Source organism: Suricata suricatta, chromosome 17 (genome assembly GCF_006229205.1).
Source record: "Suricata suricatta isolate VVHF042 chromosome 17, meerkat_22Aug2017_6uvM2_HiC, whole genome shotgun sequence".
In the NCBI taxonomy this organism is placed as follows: Eukaryota; Metazoa; Chordata; class Mammalia; order Carnivora; family Herpestidae; genus Suricata; species Suricata suricatta.
Genome location: NC_043716.1, coordinates 8,307,773 through 8,324,799, shown reverse-complemented (window position 1 = coordinate 8,324,799; position 17,027 = coordinate 8,307,773). Strand labels below are relative to the sequence as shown.

Genomic DNA, 17,027 nt, shown 5'->3' with positions numbered 1-17,027 from the left:
CAAGTGATAAATTCCTCAAACAAGACTTATCATCTCTTAAGATAATAGGTATTTAGAGTGTATCTGGGAGTATATTTACCTATTCTGGGAAGCTAGTCCTACCCGATGTCCAACATTGAGCGCTAGAGTTTATAGAGATTTGGGATTATTTCTTCCATTCCCTTTGAGGGCAGAGCAATTACAGTTTGAGAAAAGGCTTTCTAGGTGTTCAATACTTTTTACAAAAGTATCTGTATACTCTCTAAATTAAACAAGTTTTTAAATAGGTCACATTATTTAGATTAAGTCAATTCTTAGCCCATTGTAACAACACAAGCATGAGCAGAAGGACATTATTGCTGACACCTTATGTTGTCATGAAAATTGCTTGTATCTGTGGCTACAGTCCAGATATGCTCCCTCCTGAGGACTTCCAAGAAAGAAAAAAGTCTAATTCCTTTTGAAGCAGTGGGGGTGGGGGGGAGGCTTGTTGACCGGCCAGGACTACATTCGCGTGAGGACTGAGGAGGCTGTGGGGAAGAAGGAGTGTTCAGACGAGACCAGCTGGACCCAGCATTGAAGGTTTGGTCACTGGGGGGAGGGGGAGGGGTCCTAAATAATCTGTGATGTCTGTTGCTTAGATTTGTTTTTTGGTCCAGACCTCCCTGAGTGCGATGGAGGGAGAGACCCATGAGTAAAACCCTTAAAAGGCTCTTTTGCTAAAACCCAGGAAAGCCCTGGAGTATGCACAGAAAGGGGGAGGGTGACTTCTGGATTTCACAATGCACCAGCACGCAGTTCCCATGGTCCTGGGTCTGGCAGAGGCCCATGGATTGCTTGGTGGGGACAGATTTGTTCACAAAAACCTGAGAGGTATCCCCTGATGCCCCCAGAGCAGGCGTGAAGCCCTTCTGATGTGGAGGGCAGGGGGGCTGAAGTCTGCCCTGAGCAGTGGGGGGTGTGAGAAAAAATGGGGATTCTCCCTAATGTAACCTCATCAGCCCGTCCAAGCCGGGGGTGGTGGGGTGGGGAGTGAGGGGGCAGGGGGGTCGTCTGGGTTATCTCCGGTTCCTCCAAACCTATTGAACTTCCATCTCTGGAAGGGCACTAGCTTTCTCTGATGCTGCACAGACCACAGCCCCTTCTAATGTATCCCTCAGCATCTGGAATGTTCTGTTTGGCAGGTGAGCTGTCTTACTCGGTCTCCCTACTGTAGAAGGTTTATGAAACAGCAGAGCCCGTATTTTGTTGGCCCTCCTGTGTTGCTCTGTAACCAAGGCTGCCTTCAGACAACGTGAACAAAACGCTCTGGCTCCCGCGCACAGCGTGGTATTTACCCATTTGAAAGTGCTACCACTGCTGTTTCAACGGTGATGTTTAAGCTCGGCCGCTGGTCATTTTCACCCTGCTGGGTCCCTATGGACATCGAAGAGTCCCACATTTTGCAGTGTCTCAGCCGGGGCCCCGGAGCACGTCTTGAAGATTAGGCTGCTTGCCAGGTGAGGTGCCATAGGAAAGCCCTGCAGGGGTGACTGCGTAAGCCCGCACTGGAGGTGCAGCAAGCCAGTTGTTTGGGGCTGGTCTAGGGGCTCTCTGTCCGGGGTAGGAGGCCTGGAATTACGGACCTCAAGAATTAGGGATTTTAGTAACAGAGTGTGGGACTAGTACATCACGAGACAGCTGACCTCCTTTTCCTTGACCCAAGGTCCTGATGCAGGGGACAAGACTGTCACGGTGGTCCCCTTAGACAGTAGGGCTTTTGACCTTGGGCTTTGCTAAGAGTCCTCAGAGGACGCCGAGAAGTTACCCGGAACAGGAGATCTGGCTCAGGAATCCCCACCAGCGACCGACAGGGCATCTGCAGAGAGAAAACCAGAAGCGGGAATCCCTGAGACTTCACTCCACCAGTCAACAGAGGCGGTAAAAGGACCATTAAAGTGTTTTCTGTGAGATGTGTGTGTGTGTGTGTGTGTGTGCAAATGTTCAGCTTTGGCTGAGTCATTCATTCCTAGAAGCTTTTTGGTATCCCCACCCTTTTCGAGTGACTGCACACTTTCAGAGCCTGCACTTTATCAGTGCCAGATAAGAGAGGACAGAACGAGAGATGGGGGAGGGCGGGAGCTCACTGGGGTGGGGAGGGGCCTGAAATATACTGTGATCCGATGCCGTCAGAGCCCGGACTGAAGCTCAGGCCTGGGTTTATGTTTGTCGAGTCATCGGGAAATCCTTTCTCTTCCTCCTTCACCACCCCTCCCCCGCCCCAATCTCTTAAGGGCCACACAGAGCCTCAGCCAGCTGCTGAGGTCACACCGCAGTGTCCCAAAACTGTCGGGCGTGGCTGGGCCAGGTCTCTTCTTGGACTGAGTGTGTACATGAGATTCCTCTGGGGCTTTGAGGATGGGGTACAGTCAGGGCCAGTAGGGATGCAGGAACGCCTCAGTTTTAGGGGGAACCCACTGCTCCCCATACTCTGTGCCTTGATCCTGACCATGACCCAATTTCCATACGGGACAGGGCAGAAGATACCATGTCATGAAAAATATGGGGCGCCCGGGTGGCCAGTGGTTGAGTGTCCGACTTTGGCTCAGGTCATGATCTCACAGTTCATGGGTTCGAGCCCTACGTCGGGCTCTGTGCTGACAGCTCAGAGCCTCGAGCCTGTCTTTGGATTCTGTGTCTTCCTCTCTCTCTGCCCCTCCGCTGCTCACGCTGTCTCTCTCTCAAAAATAAATAAAAATTTAAAAAACCTTTTTAAAGAAAAATATATTGGAGGACTTGGTGGGAGACCCCTCCTTCCAGGCTCTGTATCCCAGGGGAAATAAACATTGCCACCCCCTCCTCCAGAGGCCCCTCTGGCAAGAGCTTCTGGCCGGAGTGGGAGGAGGCGCCCTGGCACGGCTCATGGTGTCAACTCACTTCCTCTCTAGATTCAATTGTGAGGCCACCCAGAACATTGCACTATTTTAGGGAGACAAGGAAGGTGAGAAGACACAACAGTTGAGGCAAAGTAGGGCATCGCCTGAGTGGAAGCACTTCTGTGTGTCTGTCAGTCAGGAAGATGCTGGCGGAGAGCGAAATTGGTACCAGAGAAAGTGAGAGCTGGAAAGGAGCTCACCCGGAGTGTGCGGGACCCTCTGCTGACACTTGTGTCTGTGTTAAAGCTTCTCCTCATCTCCTTTATTGCCCATGGGATTACATCCTTGCTTGCCTGGCTGACCAGCTAACGCTGGAGTAAGTGAACCCCATTGGGAGGGGAAGCCGGGCTACCAGCCCCAAGCCAGACTGCCCGCCTGTTCCCACATCCTTGTCTCTCCTTCAGTTCATCAAGGCAGCCCTGCTCCGGAGACAAAATGCAGTGGGAAGGAGGCTTCCTTTCATAACATCCAGAGGCTGGAAAGACACTCGATGGGGTTTTGTAAAAGTTTGCATTGAGCAGACACCTTTTCTATAAAGTTCCTTCTAGTCCTGGGGCGCCAGTGGGGCTCAGTCGGTCAAGCATCTGACTCTTGACTTTGGCCCAGGTCATGATCTCATGGCTTGTGAGATCAAGCCCCACATCGGGCTCTGCACTGACAGCGTGGAACCCTCTTGGGATTCTCTCCGCCCCCCGCCCCTCCCTGGCTCATACGCATGCTCTCTCTCTCTTTCAAAATAAATACACTTTTCAAAAATGATATAAGAAAATAAAGTTCTTTCTAGTCCTTACAGCACGATTCAGATAAAGGATTCAGGAGGTCCCTCTGATATGCCTTTCCTTACAGGATACTGGAAGGACAAGAGACAGTTTCTTGAACCTGAGCATCTGATTCTTCAGTTTAATGACCAATTCATGTATTTGCGATGGAATTTCTAGTTGATCATGTTTTCCTCTAACCCTTGTCAGAAGGGACACAATTTCACAGACCTAGCTTCTTCTGTTCCCACGTGTGCAGCCACGCTGATGGGCACCGAGTGCTCCCTTGTGCCGGGTGCCTTGTGGGGGGCCCAGCGGTGAATGTGGTGCACACACATCGGGCCATGGAGATGCCGGATGATCACAACTCTTCGACATGTGACAAACAAGCCGGGGGTGACGGCGTATCTGCACTTAGGCTCCTGACATGTTCTCTCCAGTCTCATGGAAAAGGGATTATGGCAGGAGGCAGGATTAGTATCAGGGCAGCTGCTCATAAAAAAAAGTGAGGTCATGGCAAATTTGGGGCCAAGTTGAAATTTTTTAGTGGCCTGGTGAGTTTTCTGAACTTCGCAGATCTGCCTTTAGTTTACGCTTGGCCCCGACTTTTGTGTTTGTTTCTGTCGCACCATGGAGCTGTCCTCCAGCTCGGGCGTGCTTTGGGTTAGGGCCTCTCCCTCTCGACTCCTTCCTGCAACAACCCGAGGCGGTGTCCACGTTTGCACAGGGTGCGTTCTACGCCGCTCCCCGCCTGCCTTTCCGTCCTGGGCAGCTTCAAAGGAGACCTCGAGGCTCCCTTGCTGTCCCCACCAGACCTCGGGCAGGCCTCCAGCATTGGCCCCTGGCCCTCTGAGCCCGAATGCGACTTCCCCAAATCTCCAGAGCGAAACGATCAGCCCTGCCTTTCTGCTGCTTCTCGGTGACGGACGGCCCTGCTTCCTACCAGCCTTTCCAGGTGTTCGCAGGCCCCTGTGTAGACTGGAGACAAAGGGTACATTGGAGCCGGAGAAAGCAGTGTGCTCTCTCTTGATTTTCCCTGCTCGACCTTGCCCTGGCTTCATCTCCTTCCTCCGTCTGGTCATAGCCACGGAGCTCCACCCCCTCCCCACCCCTTCCTCCCTCTTTCTTCCTTTCCTTTTGACCTTGTTATCTAGTTAATATTTTGTTGTCATGTCAAAGTCAGATGATACTCGTCTGCAGTGGCTCAGGCTCCCGGAGGTCATAAGTGACCAAGATGGCCTTGGCCTTATAAACTTCAGGAGAAGCACGTCCCTTTCCTGTTCAGATCCCAAGAGTCTGAGGCTCCAGCCTGAGGATGACAGGAGGTTCCCAGGGACTCCGGGGAATGCTTGCATATTCCGCAAAAACTGCTTCGTGGCCACCTGTCACCCTGGCCATCTGTTTCACCCCAGAAGAATTGCTTCAAGGTTCTGGATTCCTGCTGCCTTGTCCAGCCTTTGGGGTGCCCCTGAAGCCACCTGAGGCACAGCTCATAACATCCCTGAAGACTCAGGGTCCCAGAAGCACAATGAAATAATAATTGCTACCAGAAGCGTCTACTTGGGGAGGTCTACAAGTCTCGGTCCGATTTCTGTTGCCTGGCTAGGTCCCCTCGACCTCCAACACGGATCTCAGCGAGTCTCCAGTGACTCAGAATCCAGGCCAAATTCTGTCTTATTCCTGGGGACACTGGAGCTGCCAGCACCTTACTTTCTGCCATCCATAGCCTCCCTCTGTTCTTTTTTCCTCCTCCACTTGCTCATCCTCCTCCTCTACTTCCTCCTCTTCCTCCTCCACTTCCTCCTCCTCCACCTTCTCCTCTACCTCCTCCTCTTCCTTCTCCTCCTTCTTCTCCTTCTCCTTCTTCTTCTTGAGACAGAGAGTTGGGGAGGTGCAGAGAGAGAGGGAGACAGAGAATCCCAAGCAGGTTCCACATCCAGCATGAAGCCTGACATGGGGCTTGATCTTACAACCGTGGGATCATGACCTGAGCCGAAATCAAGAGTTGCACACTTGACGGACTGAGCCACCCGGGTGCCCCCCACCCCTCTGTTCTTGATCGCAAACACATTGCCACCAGGAATGCCAACTGCCTCATTCATAAGATACGGCTTAGTTTTCCTGGACTGGAAAAGACCTTCCCAGTATTCAACAGGACATTGAAGGGTTCATGGCACCTGTGACTTTGTCACCAGTAGGAATCACAGACATTTTCAGAGCACGGGATAATTTCAGACATCTTGAAGTATCATGTACACTCACTGCTTTTTAGAAATGATGGTAGGCGTTAGTCTTGCTGCTACATCTTGTTATTTAATGCATTAATAAAACCCATACTCCGCTTTAAAAAGATCTATTTAAAAAAATACTTTGAAGGGTTCCTGGGTGGCTCAGTTGGTTAAGTGTCCGACTCTTGATTTCGGCTCAGGTTGTTGTCTCACAGCTTTGTGGGTTCAAACCCCAGGTTGGGCTCTGTGCACTGATCACGGGGGACCTGCTTGGAATTTTCACTCTTTGCTCTCTTCCCCTCCCCCACTCATTCTCTCTCTCTCTCTCTCTCTCTCTCTCTCTCTCTCACTCAAATAAATAAACTTAAAAAATATCTTGATTATTTAGTTTTAAAATAATTAGTTTACTGTTTTAGTCCTATGCCTTTTATTTAAAAGATAGTAAGAGCTGGGGCACCTGGGTGGCTCAGTTGGTTAAGCATCTGGCTTCAGCTCAGGTCAGATCTCACGGTTTGTGGGTTCAAGCCCCACGTCAGGCTCTGTGCTGACAGCTCAGAGCCTGGAGCCTGTTTCGGATTCTGTGTCTCCCTCTCTCTCTGACCCTCCCCTGCCTGTGCTGTCTCTCTCTCTGTCTCTCAAAAAAAAAAAACACACAGAAAAAAATAATAAATTATAGTAAGAACCCCTGACATAAGTTCACTTTTTGTGACTTCAGTGTTTTGGATCTTGCTTCTGTTGAACATCTGAAGGAAATAGTGGAAGTCTCTCTCTCCATCCACGTCCACTCCAGCAAGCAAACACTGCTTCCAGGTGGCAGATCTCCTTGCAGATTCTTTCTTTGATGCAGATATAGTTATATTTGGTGTGTGTATACACATAATCTATGCATATCATAATACACACGGTTCTTCGCTGTGGGATCACTGTACGTATTCTATCGCTTGCTTTTTCCCCTGGACATCCCTCCCTGGTGAGGTACATAAATTGCCTCCATCCTTTGGGATCGCTTCGAGGTGCCAGAGTTCCTTCATCCATTCCTGACGGATAATCAGGGTGACTCCAATTTTGCCCTGTTTTGACTCCTGCTGCAACAGATCTTGATGCCCTTCGTGAGGGCTTTCTTCCCTGGTCTTCCCATGACCTCATCCTTGAGTGCTTTAGCCACTTTCAAGGGGCTGTTCCTGGGGAAACTGAGGTGAGTGGGCTTTAGGTATGGGAGCCCCATATTTGAGCTTCTTTTCCTGAAGGCTCTTGAGACATCTATGTGTCTGTTGGTGGGAGAATTCTGGCCCCCTCCCCCCGAATGCTCAAACAGGATGATTCTGGTGCTCAAGTGATCACAAAAGGCGGGGTTGGTGACCACGTCACCCTTCTTTTTGTGACATCTAGGTCCCTGTGCTTTGTGTTACTCAGAGATCCTATACGGTTGCACAGGTTGAGAACTGCACCACTTCACAATGATGGGTGTAGGGATGCAGTTTCCCACAGACTCCAATGAGAATGAAACTCTTTGAGTAACATCTAACACAACAACCCTGGCTTTCTGGGTAGAAATGGCTACATTCGTGTTTCCTTCAAACAAATCACTGTTTTTACAAAGATGGGATCTTACAAAATACATTTTTTAATTTAGGGTTTTATTTTTAAGCAATCTCTGCACCTAGTGTGGGGCTTGAACTTCCAGCCCTGGGATCAAGAGATGTACGCTCTACCGACTGAACCAACCAGGTGGCCCACAACATACACTTCCTTGGCTTTTCTCACTTAACAATGAGATGTTGACTCGTGGATGTCCTTGAAGTCAATCAGTAGAGATCAAACTCATTTTTCTCAATAGCTGGGTGACTTCTCACGGTAATCAATGCTTCCTGATTCGATTTACTTCTTCGATTTCTGCCAAGTCTTGGGGGCTCTCGAGTTCCTTTCCCCCCGACCTGCCCTAGGATTTGGCTCAGTGTAATAACACCCTGTGTTTGTAGGAAGCAAACAAATTCTCAGTGTGTTCGCGCACGTTGCTTCATGCATCAGCCTCCCCAGGATGGGGAAGACCCAGGTTAAGACCATGTTCTCGGCTCACACAAGCACAGAAATTGCATCTTGCCCCCATGCCTCAGCTTTCCTCACCGGATGGCGTGGCCTCTCCCCCCAGGCATCCATTAGCCCCTCCTGATTCATGGAACCTGCCCTGGGTCATCTCTGGGTTGGCAGCTCACGGCTCCCGCAGCGAGGGCGTGGGGCAGCCATCCGCCTGAGGATGCACGTGCCCAGCAAACGCTCATGGAATTCTGCCCCGTAGACCCGGAGCTAATGCTCATCATGGTTGTCAGCTGCTCGTAAGGCGCCACACGGCCAGGCCCTCAGCCAGCATGTTGAGTTTGGGCTGTAGGCTCCCCGTGGGGGATGCATGTGGGTAGGAGCTCGGCTGTGAGTCTGGGGCCCGCCAGCGGGCCATGCAAGGTGGGACTGTCGGGTTCCTGAGGTGGCTCTTCACTGGCCTTTAGCCAAAGAATTCCCTGAAAATCGGGACATGGGGCACCTGGGGGCTCAGTTGGTTAAGTGTCCGTCTTTGGCTCAGGTCGTGATCTCGCAGTTCGTGGGTTCAAGCCCTGTGTCAGGCTCTGTGCTGACAGCTCAGAGCCTGGAGCCTGCTTCGGATTCTGTGTCTTCCTGTCTCTGAACCCCCGCTGCTCGAGCTGTCTTTCTCTGTCTCTCAAAAATAAAAACCATAAATAAAACAAAAAAACCCCAAACAAAACAAAAGAATATGGGGACAGACATTGGAGAGTACAGTCCTCTTATATTTTCAGTCACCTGCTGAAAAAGTCTTTTAATAAACACCCAAATCTATAATGACTATAGGGTGAATAGTGTCCCCTGGGGTTGTGCAATTGTACCACCACCCTGTGACCACACAGGGAGGCCCAGGAGGGAGGTGATGCCTGGCTCGACACTTGAAGGTCAAGTAGGCTTTAGCCTGAAAAGCTTGTGTGTGTGTGTGTGTGTGCCTGTGTGTGTGTGTGTGTGTGTGTGTGTGTGTGTGTGTGTGTGTGTGTAGGGGATGAGGACACCATTCACTTACTAAAGACCGCTTTGGTGAAGATGTCCAGTAGAACAGTGTTTTTAAAAATATGTCCGTAGGGGCACTTGGATGGCTCAGTCAGTCAAGTGTCCAACTCTTGGTTTCAGCGGTTCGTGAGTTTGAGCCCCAAGTCAGGCTCTGCAATGACAGCATAGAGCCTGCTAGCGATTCTCTCTCTCTTTCTCTTCCCCTCTCCCTGTTTGCACTCTCTCTCAAAACAAATAAATAAATACACATCAAAACATAAAAATGTGTTCATAAATCTTTTGATGCTCTTGCCTTCAAGACACAGAGCTTGATTTCTTTCGTCTTGAGTGTGGGGCCGGACTTAGTGACCTACTTCTAATTAGTAGAATATGGCCGGAGGGATGGTATGTCACCTGTAAGATTAAATTATGAAAAGATTGTGACTTTAGTCTTGGGTGCCCACTGTCTACCTCAGATCACTTGCTCTGGGGAAATGAGCGGCCACATCGTGTGACCAGCACCATGGAGAAGTCCAGGAAGACTTTTGCCAACAGCCACGTGAGAGAGCTCGGAAGTGGGTCCCCAGGGCCCCTCAAGGGACTGGCCAACCCCTCCGAAATCTCATGACAGACTTTACGCTAGAACTACCTGGCCATGCCGCTCCCCAAATTCTTCACCATTAGAGATTCTGTGATGTAATAAGTGTCAGTTGCTTTAAGCTTCTAGATTTTGGAGTAATTTTTTTATAGACCATTTGATCATGTAGTGGAAAGGAATTCAGTCCATTTGAGACATTAAAAGAAGGGCAGGGTGCAGAAGCAGTGGTTTTCACACCTCAGAGCTCTTACAAATCGCCTTCTGCGTGTGCCAAAATGCAGATTCCTGGGACCCACATGGAGAGAGCATGATTTAGTAGGTCGGGTTGGGGCCCAGAGATCTGTATTTTATTTATTTATTTGTTTGTTTATTGACTGAGGGAGATAGAGAGAGAGAATCTTAAGCTCCAACCCAGCATGGAGCCGAGGTGGAGCTTGATCTCACCACCGTGAGAACATGACTTGCACAAAAATCAGGAGTTGGACCCTTAACAGATTAAACCACCCAGGGGCCCCCCAGAGATCTGGAATTTAAGTCAGTTTCTCAGACCATCTTAATGCAGGTACCCTGAAAGGCACTTTGAGAAGCTCCAGTTTGGGAAGATTGGTAGGTTGAGTGACCCAAGTCGAGGCTGGGGGGATGGCAGGTAGAAGGTGAAAGGCGGGTCACCTTGGAAAAACCAAAACCAAAAGACAAGTCTCTTTTCTAGGACAATGGACAACCACGGCGAGGTGTGAGGCAAAGCAATAGCTAAATCCTTAAGCAGAGACTAAGACCTGTTTGGATTTCCTCTCTCATTGATCTGGCTTGTCCATAACTCAAAGATGAACCTTAAAGATGGCATAGATGAGGGAAAGTGGGGGATAAGGTCTGCCTTTGAGGGACTCACAAGTAATGTTAAGTCATCAGCGTGAAAAGTTGTGCTTTATTACAACAAAGCTGAGCCTACTCAGAGCCTTTCGGAAATCCTTTTCTGAGTCGGGTCATGTGCTATCCCAACAACCAGTTGCTTTAGAACCACAAAATGACTGAATGAATAGATTCGCTTCAGATGATTTTATAGAGATGTTTACTCTCATGCAATCATTTTGAAGATGAGACAGAGGGTCAGAGTGGCCCAGTGATTTATTCAAGTATTTGAATTCAATACCTCCAAATCTTCCAGGTCCACTGCTGAAATCAGTCAGGGACCAGGGAAGAGGGCCTTGTGGCCTGAGTGTTGGCATTTCCTAGCAGACTGAATGGGGGTAGACTGAATTCCTTGGGGAAAGCTTTCTGAAAGAGGTGAGGATTTTAGAGCTGGGCTTGAAGAGAGTCACATGAATGGGTATGGAGGCAAGAGTGAGACATCCCAAGAATATTAAAAAATGGACTGCAGTCTACAATTCCTTTTTTTTTTTAGATGCTTTTTTTAAAATTTATTTTTGAGAGGCAGAGAGAGACAGTGCGAGCAAGGAAGGGTCAGAGAGAGAGGGAGACACAGAATCTGAAGCAGGCTCCAGGCTCTGAGCTAGCTGTCAGCACAGAGCCCAGCGTGGGGCTCGAAACCACAAACTGTGAGATCATGACTTGAGCCGAAACTGACGCTTAACCGACGGAGCCACCCCTACAATTCCTTTTCCTTAAAAAAAATTGGCGAATCATAGAATTTCCTAAAAACTTTAGACAAAACCATATTCCTCCCTAGGGCACTCTGGGCAGAGGGTGTTGGCATCTTTGCCCTCCTTCCAGGGTGTTCTTGGTTTTGCATGGGCTCCAGGAGAGGTAGGACTTGGGTTTTGTGCAACAACTTAAGCTCATCTCTTAGCCCACCCCGTTTCCTGCAGTGTTGTCCATTGTTGTGTGCAATGCATTGAATGGTAGCATCTATGGTGGAAGGAATCTCATGCCCCCTGGGATTCCTGCACATGCCCATGGCGTCCCACTCCAGGCCCCTGCAACTCTCCACCTGGGAGCTTTCTCCTGATGCCACGGACGGCAACCCCCCCAGGCAACCCCTCATCGAGCCATCTGGGAAAAAGGGGATCTCCTTCTGGGGGATGTTCTTTTATTCTGCATTTTGCACAGGGCAAAGGGGCTCTTAACGGAAAAGGCAATTTGTGCACCATCAAACTAAGCAACAAAACAGGCCACTGACTATCATGCCAGAGTAGTTTCCTCCCCCACCTCCCTGCCTGAACCCCACTCTTCCCCTCCCTGGAGGCGACCGCCATTATGACTTGGTGTGCATCTGTTTGGAAAATTCTCAGTATGTTCTTAAAACCTGGAGTCAGATCATGTCACATCTCCTCTCGGTATAAAGCCAGAGTCCCTCAAACATCCAACGCTCTTATGCCCCCTCTCCTCTGAATGGCTTCCCCCCTGCTCGCCTTGGCACGTACTGCTTCAGCCTCCCTGGCCCCTCGGTCTCTCTCCATCCTGCCACCAGGCCTTTGCACTTGCTGTCCCTTCTGGCCGGACCTCTATTCCCCACTCAGGTGCGAGCCCCTCTCCCTCACCCCCTCCAAGGCTTGGCATTTCTCTGAGACCTGATCTAAACAGAGCCCCTGAACCCCCTTATCCCTCTCTTCATTTTCTCCACTTTCTTCCCTGTGGCCCGCTGTTCCACTTACTGTTCTCTGCATCAATATAAGATATAACACAATACAGTACAGTACAACACAACACAACACAACACACCACGAATGAGAGCTTCATAAAGGCTTATATGAACAGAGGATTTTGTCTATTTTGTTCACTGCTGTGCCCCATCCCCGTGCTTAGAAAGGGTCCTGGCACACAGCAGCTGCTCAGTAAATCTCTGTCCAGTGAATGCCCAAGCATGTATCTGAACATGCACACACACGGACACACAGACACGCACGTCCTGTGACACGTGGTGCTTCATTTTTTGTTTTTTCTGCTTCGCAATCTTGGAGGTTGTTTCTCTTAGAACACAGAGTGTCACCACCTCCACTGAAACTACTGAGGAGTATGCTATTTTATTTTATTTTATTTATTTATTTTTGAGAGACAGAGAGAGATAGTGCAAGCAGGGAAGGGTCAGAGAGAGGGAGACACAGAATCTGAAGCAGGTTCCAGGCTCTAAGCTGTCAGCACAGAGCCTGACACAGGGCTTGAACCCACGAACCGGGAGATCATGACCTGAGCTGAAGCCGGCTGCTTAACTGACTGAGCCACCCAGGCGCCCCAAGTATACTATTTTTAAAAAGCGTTTATTTATTTTGAGAGCGAGAGAGAGAGAGAGAGAGAGAGAGCATGCAAGTGCATGGTGGGGGGCTGGGCAGAGAGAAGTAGAGGCAGCATCCCACCCAGGCTCCGCACTGTCAGCCCAGAGCCCGGTGTGGGGCTTGAGCTCGCAATCCTGAGATCAAGACCAGAACTGAGATCAAGAGTTGGATGCTCAACCAACTGAGCCACCCAGGCGCCCCTGCGGAGATAGGGCGGTGTGAACGTTCAGAGTGCCTGTGACCAGTATTTAACCAACGAAACCTTCTGGTGGACCTCTGGATGGAGTCCAGTGTCCCGGTGGACATCTGGATGGAGCCCAGTGTCCTGGTGGACCTCTGGATGGAGCCCAGTGTCCCGGTGGACCTCTGGATGGAGTCCAATCTCTAGCTGTTGCAGACGCAGCTACAGAGTGCTCTGTGTCTCGCTCCCGTGAGTGAGGGCATCTGCAAGTCGAGCTCCAGGAAATGCAGCTGGTGTACATGTGCATCTTGTTTGAAAGGACATTTGGAACAGGTCACATCTGTCTATACTTCCCTCCACAGTTGATGAGAATGTTGATTTCAGCGCAGCTTAAGCAACACCGTGTATTAGCAAAGGTTTGATCTTTGTTGACCTAATTAGTAACAAAAAAGTTTTTTAACAGTATGGGGACAAGTTTTATAGGTTTTAATTTGCTTTCTCTTTTTTTTGCATTTTGATATATCATTTCATCATCATTATCATTATTATTACTTTAATTTTTTTAACGTTTTTATTCATTTTTGAGAGACAGAGAGAGACAGAACACTAGTGGGGTAAGGGCAGAGAGAGAGGGAGACACAGAATCTGAAGCAGGCTCCAACCTCTGAGCTGTCAGCACAAAGCCCGATGTGGGGTTTGAACCCACAAACTGCCAGATCGTGACCTGAGCCGAAATTAGACACAATCAACTGAGCCACCCAAGCGCCCCTTTAATATGTCATATCTAAGTCCCTCTGTGGGTGTGTGAACTTCTTGTTTCTATGTTTTGCCCATTAAAGAAAAAGTGAGTCATTGGCCTTTCACTTGGGGTTTATGAGGCCTGTTTTCATACTAAGCCCTTCATCTATTGGTCCTTTATCCATAACCTGCTTTTCAAATATTTTCCCCATCTTTTTGTTTGTATTCTGATATCATTTTGGTGTTTTTGGTAGGGATGAAGCTTTAAATATTTATATAGTCAATTCATCAATAGCTATGGCTTCTGAGGGTTGTTTTTTTGTTTGTTTTTGTTTTTGTTTTGTTTTGTTTTGTTTTTTTGAGAGACAGAAAGTGCGAGCAGGGGAAGGGGCAGAGGGAGAGAAAGAGAGCCCCATGCCCGGCTCTATCCCATGACCATGAGATCATGACCTGAGCCGAAATCCAGAGTCAGATGTCCAATCAACGAGCCGCCCAGGCGTCCCCTGAGTTTTGTCTTAATTAGAAAGACTGTCTCCTCTTCCAAGATTACACACAAAATGATCTCTTGTTCTCTTCTGGTACTTCCATAACGTTTCTCATTTTTAAACACATATTACAAGAACATTTAGGATATGGAATGGCAGAGGACTCAGGTTAACTTTTCCCTCAATGGTTAGCCAGTTTTCCCAACAATATTTATTGAATAATCCATTTTTTACTCGGTGATTGGATATTTGCCCTTTTTTACACATTATTCTGTGTTTTTCAGTATCTTTTGGGACTCTTGATTTTGGCCCATTGGTCTGTCTGCCCGTTTATGCGCCAGAATCAAATTGTTTTCACTAATGCAACTTCAAAACCTCGCTTGCCAGCCGATAAGAGGAAGTCCAGAGGGTCTTTCTGTCATTTTTTTTTTTTTGATGGTCACTGAGCCTTTTGGCAAACACGAATGTAATTTTTAGGTGGTAAAATTGCCCTCTTTTCTCTGAGGTGATCAGAATGGGTCATGAACATAGGCTCCTTTCTTCTGTTAACTGTCAGCCCATCTTCCTTCTGAAAGGTTAAATTTCATAATTGGGTGATCGTACAACAAAAGACCTATTCCTTCCCTTCCCCCGAGCTCCTAACCCCGTCTGCAACCAAATCTGTTTACGTGGTGCAGTGGCTGAGGTGATTTCTAGCAGGTGTGACAGGGGAAGGTCAAACCTTGATTCACCAAGTCACGGAGCTGTCTGAAGTTATGCCCTTTTCACTGGAAAAAAAAAAAAGAAAAAGAAAAAATCCCAAAATAGGAGAAGAATGCAAATCAGAAAAAAAAAATTCCACTTTTGGCATTCTTGGAATATGCCTGCTACAAACAATTCCATCAAATACTGAAAAGGAAAGAAGAAAGAAAAAAAAAAGAACAAACCGAACCAAAACGAAAAACCAAACCAACAAGGAAAGCCCCCGAAAGCACGAAGCCTGGGGCTAAGGCCGTGGCGAGTTGGAGCTACTGTAGAAATGGCGGTTTTCCTCGGTCCTTCGTGACCTGCCCGAGGGCCTGCTCCAAGTCCCTGCACACCACTTCAGTGGGGGTTTGGTATGAAGTTAATGTTTTGAGTGGGTGAGGCGTAGGAAGCAAAAGCAGATATTTAGACATTTTTTCCCCCTCTGCTTTTTTCTCCTAGAATATTTCTGGCGTCCAAAAGAACAGGCCCCCATTGTGCGGCCCTGCCCTGGGCAGCTTGGCGCCGGGGGCGCTGTCTGCAGCCTTTTGAGACACCATCTTTGAGGGTGCATGAGGACCCCTGGGGTGCAGACACAGGACAGCCCCAGACTCACCCTGACCTGGGTGACTGCGGGCTGCCTCTGCTCCCCTCTCCCAGGCATCTAGCACCAAAGAACCGTCCAAACCTCATGAACAGGAATAATGGTGTCCAGAGCTTGGCACTTGTAAGCCAACCTTTCACCCCTTTCTCAAAGACCACGTGTCTAAGTGTCTGGAATGGACAAGGGCAGGCGACGAGTGACCGAGCCTTCAGCCCTCCCTGGCTTTCAAGCTCAACTAACAGGTATTTTGCAGAACTTGCCCCAGGGGTGGAGCAAGAAGGGCCCAAACACCTGTAAGTGACCAGGCCTGTGGGACCCAGAAGCACCCCAGGGCTCCAGGAGACCATCTAGTGGGCTCTGGTGGGCCCTCCTGCCTTGTCCTCTCACTCTGTCTTTTCAGTTAAATTCTCTTCTCTGTTGAAAAAGGTCCCTGTATATGTGCATCTTCCTTCCCAGGGTTCTCTGCCTTGTTGTAGAATGAGCCGTTTGGAGAGACAGAACCAGTGGGATATACAGAGACACGCACAAGAGCACATTTATTATAGGAATCGACTCGTGTGCTCATGGGGCCTGAGAAGTCCCATCATCTGCCCTCTACGAGCAGAAGAATCCCGTATAATTCGGCCTGAGTCTGCAGGCTTGAGAACGGGGAGATGGATGTTGTAAGTCCTGGAGTGAGTCCGAGAGCCAGAGAAGCAAGGGGATGGATCGGTCTGAGGGCCGGAGATGGTGGTGGTCTCCACTCAAGCAGAGGGAGAGCATTCGCCCATCCCTCACTGGTTTGTTCTCTTGGAAGGTTGGATGAAACCCACGGGCATTGGTGAGGACCGGTCTTCCTCACTCAGTCCACCCATTCAGATGGTAATCTCTCCCGGAGACCCACTCAGAAATCAGATTACACCAGCTCTCTGGGCATCCGATAGCCTGTCAAACAGACACAAACAAATGAACCGTCACAGTCTTCCCCAGGAGGGTCTGGTAAAAGTTGGGTGTTGGTATCTAGAGATAATGGCTTGGCCTCGTCTTCCCCAGTAGACCAGCTCTTCCATATTCTTAGCTCTAACTACACACGTGCTCTCCAAGCAGGGGCTCCTGTCACCTGTCTGTTGGACATCTGCTTCATTTGACTGTCGAAAAGATTAAATGAGATACTGTGTGTGGTAATAAAAGTAATTACAGTTGTATTTGTTTACTGAGAGCTTACTGTGTGCCAGGTACCGTCAACTTTCTGTGTGTGCATCGCTCAGTCCTCATAAAACCTGTCAGGTAGGTATTTTTATTGCTGCAGATTTTTTGAAAGTTTATTATTTTTCAGAGAGAGAGAGAAAGTGTGAGTAGGGGAGGGGCAGAGAGAGAGGGAAAGAGAGAATCCACAGTGATGTGTGGAGCCCACTGTGGGGCTCGAACCCATGAAGAGTGAAATCATGACCTGGATTGCTCCTGCTTTTTATAGCTAAATCACAGCGGGTTTAGAAAGATGCTCAGTCATAGAGAGGATGTCGGGAAATGTGGTGGCTGGATTTATCACCTGTACTGGTTCCTA

General features: G+C 49.0%; 1 long non-coding RNA gene across 1 annotated transcript; it reads left to right on the top strand.

The window, feature by feature from the left end:
• Window positions 1–9: 9 nt before the first annotated feature.
• On the top strand, window positions 10–16,668 carry LOC115282984. The gene is made up of 5 exons (XR_003904833.1): window positions 10–561; window positions 1,164–1,478; window positions 1,685–1,899; window positions 15,343–15,726; window positions 15,941–16,668. It is a non-coding gene; the product is annotated as an uncharacterized LOC115282984 (long non-coding RNA).
• The last annotated feature ends 359 nt before the right edge of the window (window positions 16,669–17,027 follow it).